Consider the following 14,057-nt stretch of genomic DNA (forward strand, 5'->3'; position numbering starts at 1 on the left):
TGTCAAGCACCAGCCGATCATATCTGGTTTCTATAAACACTTAGTTCAGTTAGAGGTCTTGTAGCATATAAAAATAAGTAATAACTATCTGTAAACATTCAACTTATAGACCGTCTGACTGGGATATTAACCAGTGAGACTAATCTTCTTTAATTTTAGTTATAAATCAAACACGCTTAACGTATGATGTTACTATTTACATTTGTCAGGTCCATAAACCTAGATACTGGTATTCACTCTATCATCATGCATATGTCTGTCCGTCAACGTTAGTTTTACGGAAGATAAGATAAATTGAAATCCATTTGAAACTTAGTTTGGATGTTAAGTATCAATTTCAGTGGGACGTTGTAGGAAGGCTGAAAATATTCGAATGGCGTATGTCGCGCACTGAACGACATTCAAATTTTTTTGTCAAAGTTCGAATGTCGTATGTCCAATGTCGTTTTTTCGCACGACAATCATCTTTTTCGAATGTCATATGTCGTATGTCGCATACTGAACGACATTCAATTATTTCGTCAAAGTTCGAATGTCGTTTGTCCATTGTCGTTTTTTGCACGACATTCAGCCTTTTTCGAATGTCGTATGTCGTATGTCGCGCACTGAACGGCATTCATTTTTTTTGTCAAAGTTCGAACGTCGTATGTCCAATGTCGTTTTTTGCACGACATCCAACTTTTTTCGAATGTCGTCTGCCGTGCACTGAACGACATTCAAATTTTTGGGTCAAAGTTCGAATGTCTTATGTCCAATGTCGTTTTTTGCATGAAATTCATTTTTTTTCGAATGTCGTATGTCACACACCGAACGACATTCATTTTTTGTCAAAGTTCGAATGTGGTATTAGTCTGTGCCGAATTGTCCGAAAATATGAATTTGTGATTTTTTTTGGCTATATTTTACGAAGTTGTGTTTCTTTGAAAGTTTAAACACCCAACCTCTCAAAATCCATTGGTAACATTTTTTATCATCATTATTTTGGCGGCCATCTTGATTTCAAAATGGCCGCCTAAAATTACGTTTTATTCCATTTTCTTACCAATTAAATTTCTCTAAAATGTACTGTATGTACTTTGTATGTTACATAAATGCTAGAGTGTATTAAACAAGTTTAAATGGAACATTTAATTCTATCTTGAGTTTTTAAAGTGGAGTAATTTGTGCTTAAAGGGAGATAATTCGCCTTTAATGTTAATAAATTTAGTATAATTTGCAATATCTTCAAAATACAGATATGACATGAACAAAAATACATTTCTTTGTACAAAATGTCTAAATCAATTGATCTTTACAATTTAAAGCATAGCGATAACATGATATAGATAAAATAAAGTGAGGTAAAAAGCAAAAATGTGTATTTGCTTCTTGGCATCCTGTATTATTGAAGTTATTCAATTATCAACAAAGTGATGGCATCTATTACATGAAATAAGTCAATGTAAACTTTGTGTGTTATTATCATTATTTATTTTTTTGCTTTAATAAAAGAGGAGAAATACACAATGTGAGAAATATATCCAGATATTTTAGAATGAACAATCATACTGTACCAGTTTTTATCCATTTTGGACCTGCAGTTATGACATTTAATGTTTTTCAAATAAAACTTTTAACTTGAATGAATTAAATAGGAAATACTGGCAAGTAATTTTAAGATAAATTGTTGTTATTATTATCAAATATTCATTTTGTGGTGGTATACTTTTACTAAATGGCGACTGTGCCAGAGCAATGCATAACTGAATGGTTAAAAGGCCTTCCTTTGCCATTCAAAGCTGGACATTGACTTTCAAATCACTTTTCCATTTCTTATGTGGGCTTGAAATCCTTCAAGTGACGTAAACTTCTTTCAGTTAAGTTAGCAATGCAGCTATTTACAAAAGATTATAGGTTCTACCTCGGCATCTGCTCATACCTATAATGGCGAGCTCCTGGACCTTCCTTTACCATTCAGAGCTGAAAAATTGCCATATTCCTAAGTTGTTTTGGTTTTAAACCCTAAAATTAAACAAAACTCCATGGTCCAATTCTTGAAGACACTCTTATGTTGTACATAATTATATACAATGTATGTTTAAAGTTTAACATCACATTGACACAGTGCAAGATAAATGGCAACTTTCTATTTGTAATTGTTGAGGAAGACTCATATGCCCTTCTGTTCACTATTTCGGGCATATGTGGGCACCTGGTTGAACCACTGTCCTTCCGTAAGCAGGCTGGATGACTCACATGATGTACAAAGCAGAGCTCGAACCCTCAGAGACTATGATCTAGTGATGTGTGATGTGTTATTCAATGAGCGAATTATGAATTGTTAAAAATATATTAAGTAGAAATGTATTTCCCTTTTCTCGCATTATTTTTTTCCAGTTTTTAATACATGTAGTAAATTATTTACATATAACTGGGTATTCAATTTGTATGTCAATAACATCTTTTTAAAATGTAGAAAAATGTAAAACTCATTTTAAACTAGAAATGACAATATTTATACATATTAGCATGTTTAGTAAAACTTTCCTAATCTCAGGATTTTCATACAATACTAAAGACATCTTTTACATGTGGTTGTTTACCATTTCTTGATACCACAAGAGGTCAAGGAAGTAAAAGCACTTCAGTTTTGTTCTGTGGCATTGTCTTTTGTATATTCGACTCTAGTCTCATCAGATAGACGACATTTCAAGAAATAGTTAAACCAAACTGATGAAGACTATATAGTAAGCAGATTTGAAGATTAATTCCCCTACAAGCTTACTAAAGTCTAACAATGTTACTGCGATATCTACGGTTGGCAAGCCATTAAGCTTGCTTTGTTGAACAAATGTTTACCTGTATTTAATTAAGAGGTAGTGCTCAAAATGCATTTTTCTTTAAAACGTTATAATTAGGCCTTGTTAAGGACTCATTCCTTGAGTGATTGTAATACTTAAGTTCACTTTTAGCAACTGTTGATACTTAGTTGGCTGAAGATATTGGATTAAATAAGACTGAACTCATGAGATCCCGAAAGAAAACATATCAAATGTTTCTGTGTGTGAAACATATATCATTTTGTAGTTATACTGCATGTATTTATTCACAGTTTGTCTGTCAGTGATATCTTCCATAACACAACAATGGATTTCTAATTCATATAGTTGTATAATAGATACAGTTAGAATAAAAATAGTTATCAAATACAGCGAGTGTGTTAGGGAAAGGGGTTGGATGGAATTCTCATATTTCATACAGATATGCTTATCTATATTCAAATTTAGATGCACACATGTTACACCAATAAGTTCATAAGCTGAAATGTGTCTATTAATTAACAATGCTTGTTCTGTAAAGCTGCAGAAAGTTTATTAAAGTCATATCTTACTATTATACATAATAAAATAAATCTAAATCAAAACTGCTATTGTTAATTCATGTTGCCATCTACAACAGTATCCGAGTTTATGACACTGTCATATTTTATTTGTACCAGGGTTCCTGCATCAGATTTTGGAAAAGCTGTAGTCTTACATGTAAAGAGTGTTTAAGTTACAATGATGATGTTTAAATGAAACGAAAATCTGATAACAACTCTAATTTCATCACCGTTATCCATATTTGTGCTTTCTTACACTATAATAGGTCTTCATTGCAGCAGGGACATTTTTCTACATCCTGTCAATCATGATTTATAGATAAAATTTCTTAAAATGATTGATACTATGTTGAAGATGTATGTATATGAATATTTCTTTTAAAGAATGACCACATTTTACCATTTGAAAATTAGATGTATAAAAAAGACGATTTTCTAACAATAATTTCATTTGAAAACTATGTTTTTCATGTATATAAAATCAATACTTGATTAAAACTTAGAAACCTTATAGATACAATCCTTTACTATTTAGAAATATAAATTTCAATTTATTAATTAGAAAAATAGGTGTATTTGAAGGCTAGATTAAACTTTTTCGAATGTCGTATGTCGTGCACTGAACGACATTCAAATATGTTGGTCAAAGTTCGAATGTCGTATGTCGTATCTCGCGCAATAGACGACATTCAAAATTGTCGAATGTCATATGTCGCGCAATGAACGACATTCAAAAGTTTCGAATGTCGTATGACGTATGTCGCGCAATGGATGACATTAAAATTTTTCGAATGTCGTATGTCGCGCAATGGACGACATTCAAAATTTTCGAATGTCGTATGTCGTTTGTTTAGCCAACTTCACACAGCTAGGATAATTTCCAATATAAGAATATAAGAATACTTAGCAGTCTAACATGAACTATCTTACTCGGCTTGATACCTAATACAGGTTATTAGTCTGTATAGGTCTGTATATGCTGTTCTGCCGTTGTTGTAGCTTTATTTAGGGGGATAAAGAAGGGAGACCGACAATACGTGCAAATACATAGTATCATTGGATTGTCTTGGGAAGCAGACTTGGCAAGAATCTGATCGTCTACAAAACAAATGGATATTAGGTGGTGGGGGTTATCGTGTTTGAAACTCACAACTGCAGTGACACTTTTAACACATGCTTCTCAACTAAATATATCGCTCAAATTACTACAAAAACATGCCTAAAATTTCTGCCTGAAGAACTACTTAGTTCATTTGCAATACGTCAAAAGTGATTTGCAAGGCATATGTTTAGGGAAAATAATCGGTAAGTTCAACAAACAAATGAAATACCGCGGTTGCGTTCTGTATGACATTATAATGAATGATAAATACCAACCACGTGAAGGTACAAAACATTTCTTTTAAAAATTCAACTGGTAGGGCAGCAATCCCCCTATATAAATCATATAATTGACTACAATAGTATATACCAATGATATTTTATTCTAAAGGTATGTCAATATTCGAGATATACTGATACATAAGATTAGATTCGGTATTATAATTGTATTGTTCATTCTAAATTCTTATTCGTTCCACTGCACTGTCATTATGGCTGCTTTATCAATGTAAATTGAGAAGAGTGACGTTCGATTTTTCGGCTTTTCATACATCAATATCAAATATGTCATTATATGAACGTAGATAATTATACAAGTGTTTTTCAACTGTATTGTACGTATGAAATCAATTTAGATTTCTTTCTTTTGCACGTTTTTCCCTTAAATTGCGGATTGCTGCGATAGGTTGCTGTTTTTTGTCTCTAGTGTTAAGTCATACGTTTTCGACCTTCTGTTTTGTTATACGAGTAGTGATCAGCACCTTTGAAAGCACACTGCTCACTTTTGTTTCAGGTAGTATGTCAATTGCCGACGCAAGAGGAAAAATTGTAAAGCTTATACAAAATTAATTTTTACGAAGAAATTGAGACGTCCACAAGTTTCACATGACTTCCGCATAAATCATAACTACAACATGCAGAAAAGTATCGTTCTATGAAGAAATTCATTATCCTTGTATGTCCCTTATACATGTAAATACTTAACAAGTTATGTCCTTTGTATATATATTTCAGATCTAAAGCTCTATTGTAAAAACAAACTAATTACTCAGACATTGAAGGTGTGTTTCATAAATCAAATACAATATCAATTAAAATGGATAAGTTTTGAACGTGTCAGGTAACAAAACGTGTGATTTCATAATGTTTAGACATAGAACAAGAGACTAATGAAGGTACTTCACAAACAGAATAAATGCATATTTATTTACAGTCTGAGGTAAATAGTGTCAATAATAATATAGTCAATAACACATAATTTTTCATACTTGTATACAATTACGAGACAAATACACAATAAAAGAAATCACCAGATAATATGTCACCGCCTTCATGTAAAAACTAATAATGTGTCTGTGTATTGATTCTTGAATGTCTTTAATAAAACTGACACCTGATAAATTTGAATAAAAGATAAGGATTACTGCTACAACTAAACAGGAATTCTGCTTGAAAATAGTGCTAATTATTTTCTGCTGCCCTGATTAGTTCATTAGTTAGTTTATATTTTGCATGCTGTCAATGATAAAATGGAGTTTGATTTGAATTTGTGACATTTTTGATTTTTTTATAGCAAGAGCATAATTTTAATGTGTTTTTTTCAAAAGGTTCCGCTTCAATTATATATTCCGACTGATTTCTTCATAGATTATGATATATCCCAACTGGTTTCTTCTTACACAGAAATCTTTTAACATATTCGGTCAATTTCGTTTATGCATAACTTAAGAAGCTAAATAAATAACCATTCTTACTATGTAGAAACACAGTGTGGTCTAAACTTGACAAAATATATAATGTAAGTGTATATTGATATATCCATAAACTGTATAAATACATGAAACACATTTTATCCTCCCTTCAGGGAAAATATATTTCAAAATCTAAGGGTATAATTGTAACAGGGTCAGTTTTCTATTAAAACATAAGATTTCATAAGGGAGACAACTCCGTCAACTTTGTCCACCTTGTATCTCTACCCTGTCAAGAGTTTTCTGTTTTACCGCGGTTTGGTGGTTTTTAATTGACCTGTGACCTCTTTGAAAACATTTTAGTCTTTGTTGTAAAGATGTGTTTTTACCAGTGGTAAGAAAATGTATTTCCGATTGTTTGTATTTGTCCTGTTGTTGCTTGTTGACTGATTTATTGTACAGGGAATTAAGTCTTTGTATTAGGTTCACTTTGAGTTTAGTAACTTTAGAATTGTTTATTTCATGATTTATAAAGAAGTGAGTTTCAGAGTGACACTTGTATTTCTGCAATCACATTTCTCTCTTTTATTCACTGCTAACATTTAACTTTGCAGTATCAAGTAACAGTCATTGGTGAGAATGAAGCCTGTTTGAGAATTGCACAGTTACAGATCATTCATCCCTTAGATGGTAAGTTACAAGATGTGTTATGTGTAACTATATGTGTAACTATATGTTGTATGTGTAACTATATGTGTTTATAAGTATTGTTTACGTTATAGGACAAATAGGTTATATGGCCACTAGACGCGTTTGTCCATATGTTCTAAATGCGAATGTACGGTACCTACGAGAACATATGTATTATGTATTGTGTATTGCTTTTACTATGTTTGACCATGTAATGAATATCTTTTAACCTTTGCTTTCAGAATGTGTTGCTGTACCACTTTAGTAAACGGTTGAATAAATTGGATATAGAAGAGTTTGACCTTGTCGTATTATCATGTTATTATTAGATCTACCATCCAGTTACACAAGTGGACTTTATCGAACTCATCCACCCTTAGGGCTTCGGAATATTGTTATTATTCTAACTCGACCAGCAAATAACCTACATACATGTAGAGCAAACCTATCTCGGGTTATTCTGCAATATACCACTCGCGTGCAATGACGTCATCCGATTCAGGTGTGTAGCGTGGTCGTAAAAAGTAGTTACCACTTTTTTCTAGCACTATTGATACTAGTATGTCGTGTTAGAATCGAAATAATAAGTTCCCAAGTGTGATTTATCATAGAATAACCCGAGTTTTTCGTTCTTATGCGAAACAATATATCACTCAGGCCTACGGCCTTCGTGATATATTCTTACGCATAAGAACTCAAAACTCGGGTTATTCTACGATAAACCACGTTTGGGAACTTATTATTTCTTAAATATAGCGCCGATACCACTCCCGTAACATAATATATTTGCTCTTTTAGGTCAGTGACAAATAACATTTTGCCGGACTTCTTTTTTTTTACTTTTCTTTCAAAACGACGTCATCTTGTTTTTGAGAACAACTTCTTAAGACATTTTTATACTAAGACTGTCATTGAGGAGCTTTTGTATTAAGTTCAAAGCTATCGCTTCAGGTAGACACAAGTGCATACCAAGCTGCTGAGTAATTTTCATTAAATGATCAAAAGCTACGGTAAACAGAACATCAGGTCACTCCTCTTATAAATTTGAATTTATAATGCTTGTCAACGAAAAAGTCTGGACTATTTAAATCCTGGTCTTTCATAGTTTCTTCTATCTAATTATTAGACAGGTATCTAATATTCTCTATATCTTTGCCGACTATTATGCCACTGTCATTTTGTAACAAGATACGTGTATATGCAAAATATGTACATGCCCTTGCAATGCTAATCCCACTCTGATTGTTTTGTTTACATTTCTTATCAATGAAAAATATGGCGTCCATCCCGAGGTGAAATGACGTGGCGCTAAAATTTTACATGTTTAAGCAAACCTGGTGTGTTAGAAAGAAAAAAAAATTTCATCCCTTCAACATTATTTGTAACACTGGTATTGTAAAGACCTGTTTTTCCTTATACAAAAGCTTAATATTTTGTGTTGAATGTACTTTCACAAAGACCTCTGTTTTCCTATTACATTCATAGTACCACATCCTTATCCAAAAAGTACTGAATATTACAGGTGTCCATCAGTATTATATCACTTTAGGAATATGTTTTTATCTTCCCACGATCGATTTCTTGAACATGCACCCCTTCAGAAACACTGGTTAGGTTAACTGCCCGCCGTTTCATGACTGAAATATTGTTGAAAAACGGCGTTAAACATAAAACAAACAAACAAACAAACTAATCAGCAATGATGCGTTCGGCTCTTAAGGATTTTGTCAGACCAGATCACACTAAGCGCAAACGTCTTATTGGATTCACCAAATTGACCTGGCTAAATCCATTATAGCAATATTTTGATTATACTCTTTGTTATATACAACTGAAACATACACAGCCATTAATACAAACAAAACCAACTCAGTGCTTTAATGTGATACATACAGTGACTTGCTTAATCGGTCACAAATTTATTTGAAAAGCATTTGCATAAGAGACAGTCAGCCTTAGACAAGGTCAGAGGAAAATTTAATATATCAGATACATAGGTTTCACAAGCTCTACCGTTCAACAAAGAAATTCACCATAGCTTGACAGTAAATCTAAGACATCGTCGCATTAACGATTAGACATGTTTTATTGCTATATACAAAAAAATGTAGGCACTTCTCTGGCTCATATATCAATATTTTGGCATTATCTTGGCTCTGAAACTGTGTTCTTTTTACAAAATAATCCTGCCTTCATCATGTATACAGGTCTAAAATTATATGTACTTGATTTTCCTTGATCTTGTCTAGTTTGCAGATAGAAAATTATACATTATGTAGTATATATTATATATATTACCTGATATTTCTCAATATGCAAGTCTAAAATCATATGTACCCGTATTTTCTCTGACCTGTCTTGCACGCAGGTGTAAAATTGTATAACCGCGCCGTTGGAAAACCAACATAGTGGGTTTGCGACCAGCATGGATCCAGACCAACCTGCGCATCTGCGCAGTCTGGTCAGGATCCATACTGTTCACCAATGGTTTCTCTAATTTATATAGGCTTTGAAAGCGAACAGCATGGATCCTGACCAGACTGTGCGGATGCGCAGGCTGGTCTGGATCCATGCTGGTCGCAAACCCACTATGTTGGTTTCCTAATTGCGCAGCTTATATGTATTTGTATTTTCCCTGACCTTGTCTAGTTTGCCTGTTTACAATAAAATGTACTTGTTTTAAGGGGACGCATATTGCTACATTCACAGTTCATACAGAAATGAGGAAGGGGTGCATATTCAAGAAATCGATGGTGGGTAGATAAAAAACATATTCCTAAATTGATATAATACTGATGGACACCTGTAATATTCAGTACTTTGTGGATAAGGATGTGGTACTATGAATGTAATAGGAAAACAGAGGTATTTGTGAAAGTACATTCAACACAATTATTAAGCTTTTGTATAAGGAAAAAACAGGTTTTTTACAATAACAGTGTTACAAATAGTGATCAAGGGATGAACTTTTCTTTCGAACACACCAGGTTAGCTTAAAAATGTAAATTTAACGCCACGTCATTTCAGCTCGGGATGGACGCCATATTTCTCATTGATAAAAAAATGTAAACAAAAAAATCAGAGTGGGATTAGCATTGCAAGGGCATAACAAGACATTCTACACAATGAATACCTTAGAACAGATATCTAAGATGCTACACAGGTCAGGTGGGTTAAATGCATAATGTTGATCACTTGAAATTCATCTTGAAAAGGTGGTTAATTTTAGTTTATTTACATGGTTTTTAATTTTCCAACGACTTCTCGGCAATTCACTGCAAAAAGTATTACTACGCCGGACGAAAGGTAACTCTAATAAACAACGGGAGACAACTTAGGTGTCAGCACGTGTATGATTTTTAAAAAAAAACATGTCGATGATTATAATTTCGTATCAAATAATGAATCCTATTCAGATATATTCGTCTTTAATATTAGAAAATTATTAATTCCTGTGGACATTTATCCAAAATTATTACTTACAGTGGACTACACTGCGCATCAAACTGGTTTCCGCTTCAGTTGTGAGGCACTTCCTTTATACTTTTTGACAACAATAACAAAACACAAAAGTGAATCAATAAAGTCACTTATAAACCGACTGCTACTTACATCAGTGTAAGTATAGTTGTTGTTACAACATTATTCTTGTTCATTACGTTATGAGATAAAGTTTATCTTGAACTGCATAATCCATTAATTACGTTTAGATGATATTGTATTTACAACTTATCTGACCTCGTTTTTTTACGTGAATGACAGCATTCTCGTGCAACTCGTGCAAACAGAGTTATGAAAAGTATGGTGTAGAATTCAAGGACAAATTATAAATGACATTAAAGTGAGGATAACTGTATATTCGTCCAGTTTTGATCATTGACATTCCTGCTGTGTATTAGTAAGTTTTATGAACAAGATTAGAATGTTACTTTTGCACATATACACACTGATTGGACCTCTCAACCAAATTTCATACCTTATTTTAGGGATTTTTAAGACAATACATTTTCAAAAGCTTGTTGAATGTGTTTTGATATTTAAGTGCATTGTAGGTTGAAAATTAATAATGGCAACATTTCTAGGCCCTTATTGTAAGCCACTCGACTTCTGTAACGATAAATATTTAATGTATTAAGGGGAATATACTCTTTTAGTTTTGGATTGTGGCATTCCTTGACCACCGTGGGGCCTCCGTGGCCGAGTGGTTAGAGTCGTTGACTTCAAACCATTTGCCCCTCATCGATGTGGGTTCGAAACCTCATTTGGGGCGTAGAATTCTTCACGTGAGGAAGCCATCCAGCTGGCTTACGGAAGGTCGGTGGTTCTACCCAGGTGCCCGCTCGTGATGAAATTGTGCACGGAGGGGCACCTGGGGTCTTCCTCCACCATTAAAGCTGGAAAGTCGCCATATGACCTAAAATTGTGTCGGTGCGACAATAAACCCAACAAAATAAAAAAAAATTGACCACCGTATCTTTTCTTATGCACTGCTATGTAAACAAACTATATAATGTGTTTTAGCTTACATATGCAAAATGAAAAGCAAGACAGTGAACTTATAACACTTTTTTTTCTTTAAATTAGAATCTGTAGGAGATTGATAAATGTTTGGACAAGGTGAAGCACTATTATTTTCGCACAAAAAAGTATTAATTGTTGACTTTGAATGTACAGTCCCTGGCTCGCGGATTTTTCAAAGTCCGCGCTTCCCCGCGATTCGATCCTAGCGCGGTCACTTTTATGAGCCGCGGGATGCGCATTTTTTCCTGCATCCCCGTAATATATTTTACAGCTTCCACCGCGACCAGAAGCAATAAATCGATTGCGGTGTATTGCGAAGACAAATCGCAGCGTATTGCGGTGAAGTGCCTGTGGTTCGCGGTGAATTGCGGTGGATCGCCGCGATTTACAGGTAAGGGAATGACGTTATAAATGACAATATACAGTGTAGAATGCATATGGACTAACAGGAAATTTAACATTAATTATTTAGAGGAAAAAATGAAAAAGCAAGTGGCTTTTCATCATCTTTAATAATAATAATTTCAAACATATTTTGCTTAGATTATAGGTTATACGTATTTTCATAATATAAAATTTATCTGCTAACAAGATTTGATAACAATTATCTTTATATAACGAATGCATTCTTTGTGTTACTATTTATAATATTATGTTAAGTTTGGTTTTCAATGTGGCCGTGTTGTGTAAAAGATAAATATCTACATATAGTGAAAACGTAGTTTTTCCAGTATCATAATAATAAAATAATGAAAAATGTCATATCAGAGTAATTGATTTTTAGTATTTATATAAAAAAAAATTACAGAAGAATGGTTATTTTTTATCATAAATGTACAATCATGCATAGCTACAGAAATATAACACAACAGGATGAAATCAGATTATTGAGTTTGCAAGAAATGTCAAAACTCATGATAGCAAATATGACTGAATATGAAAGATAAATCGCATATATATCAAAGATTAATGATATGTATGCAGTTGCTTTATACTGCAAAACGAATAGTCTACGCGTTTTTTTTTTTTATTAAATCGGTGAATGTAATACGACATTCCGCTAGATACATGTATAAAATTAATAATTAAATTCACAATAATTGTGCAAAAGCAAATCAAAATCATTTCAAAAATTACATTTCACAATTAAGAAATTATTACTAACTAAATTTTAAGGCAGTACATAAATATTACAAGATGAAATAATCTTTAAAAGTTTAAAAGATAAAGACAGTTTTGAAATAAAGGGATGTACAATACAAAAATGTCTAACATTTTTTTCTTTTCTTGTTATTGCAATAAAAAATTAAGAAGATAACCCTTAAATTTGGCGCATAAACTCTTTGTTTTTATAATAATGAAGTACTTGAAATAATAAACAAAATTATAAGAAAACGATAAGTTTCTTTATGTACCAGGTACTGCTTTCAAATTAAAATGTAAGCTACATGCAGGCGTTAAATTATCAAATTTTAGCCGAATATGTGGTTGATAGATTAATTCAGCAATATTGTTATAATATTTAAGTAAGTGTAAAGTCTGCAAGTTTGTCAGTGTACTGTTACATTGTACATTATTATACCGGCGGCTACGTGTTTCACCCTTCACAGTGACGAGGTATTTCAATGTTGTTTTAATGCGTGTCAATAGATAAGGGGTTAATTGACAACTTTTGCCGATATCTGATCACGTTTATGAAAAATATTACACGTGGTATGAAATGCATATTTTTTCTTATATTATATTTGTTAAACATTTGAAGTATGTTATTATCATCAACAATAATGACTCATACAAGTATATTTTATAAACTGGATCTTATATATTACCAGTGTAAAGATTAAATTGGGTTCAAATTATGCTTGATATAGTATTTAATTAATAGTTATTTTATATTGGTTAAATTAGTATACATAAGTATCTGTTAAATGTTTAGTCCAGTTAAACTGCTGAACAACTTTTATTAATTCGTGATTTGTTTAATTAACACAGTAGTCCGTTCTGTATACTTATATGAAAATAAATAAAATACTACTTTTATATACCAAGTATCGTAGCAAACTAATTAAAAGGAAATAAACTAGATTTGAATTAACGGTGTCGCTTTATTTTAATTCCTATTATAGTCAACGTTTTCATGATTAATGTAAAATTATCATTTTAAATATTATTGCATTTAAGTTATTAAAAGTGTATTTGATAAAAGAAAATTTTTATAAACTTTAAGATACATTCATTAGTTTTTTAGCCATTTGCAATAAACGCGGTTGCAAATAATTCGTAAAATCATTCGTTAAGTGTATAAATACGCCCCGTAGCCAGCCTTACCTGGATTTCGCGGTGACTGCCGGTGATTCGCCGCGATCCATCGCCATTCAGCGCGACCCGCTGAGATTTTTCTTCGCGAGTCGCCGTGGACACTTTATCTATAATTGATCGCGGGGTCTTACAAAATCATCGCGATTTATCACAGTCTTCAGTACTGATTCAATGAGAAAAATCATCGCGATTTTCCACTCAGGGTAAATATTTGTGCCGGTGGTAACGCGGAAAAAGCAAAATCCGCGAGCCAGGGACTGTACACAATAAGTCTTATGTAATTCAACAATAACTTTCTTGTTTCAGTTTTTCTCATTTTTATTTTAGTGAGCAATCCTTTGTGTACTTATAACAGTTGAAACAGTATCCATTTC

This window comes from Mercenaria mercenaria, chromosome 19 (assembly GCF_021730395.1).
Source record: "Mercenaria mercenaria strain notata chromosome 19, MADL_Memer_1, whole genome shotgun sequence".
Taxonomy (NCBI): domain Eukaryota; kingdom Metazoa; phylum Mollusca; class Bivalvia; order Venerida; family Veneridae; genus Mercenaria; species Mercenaria mercenaria.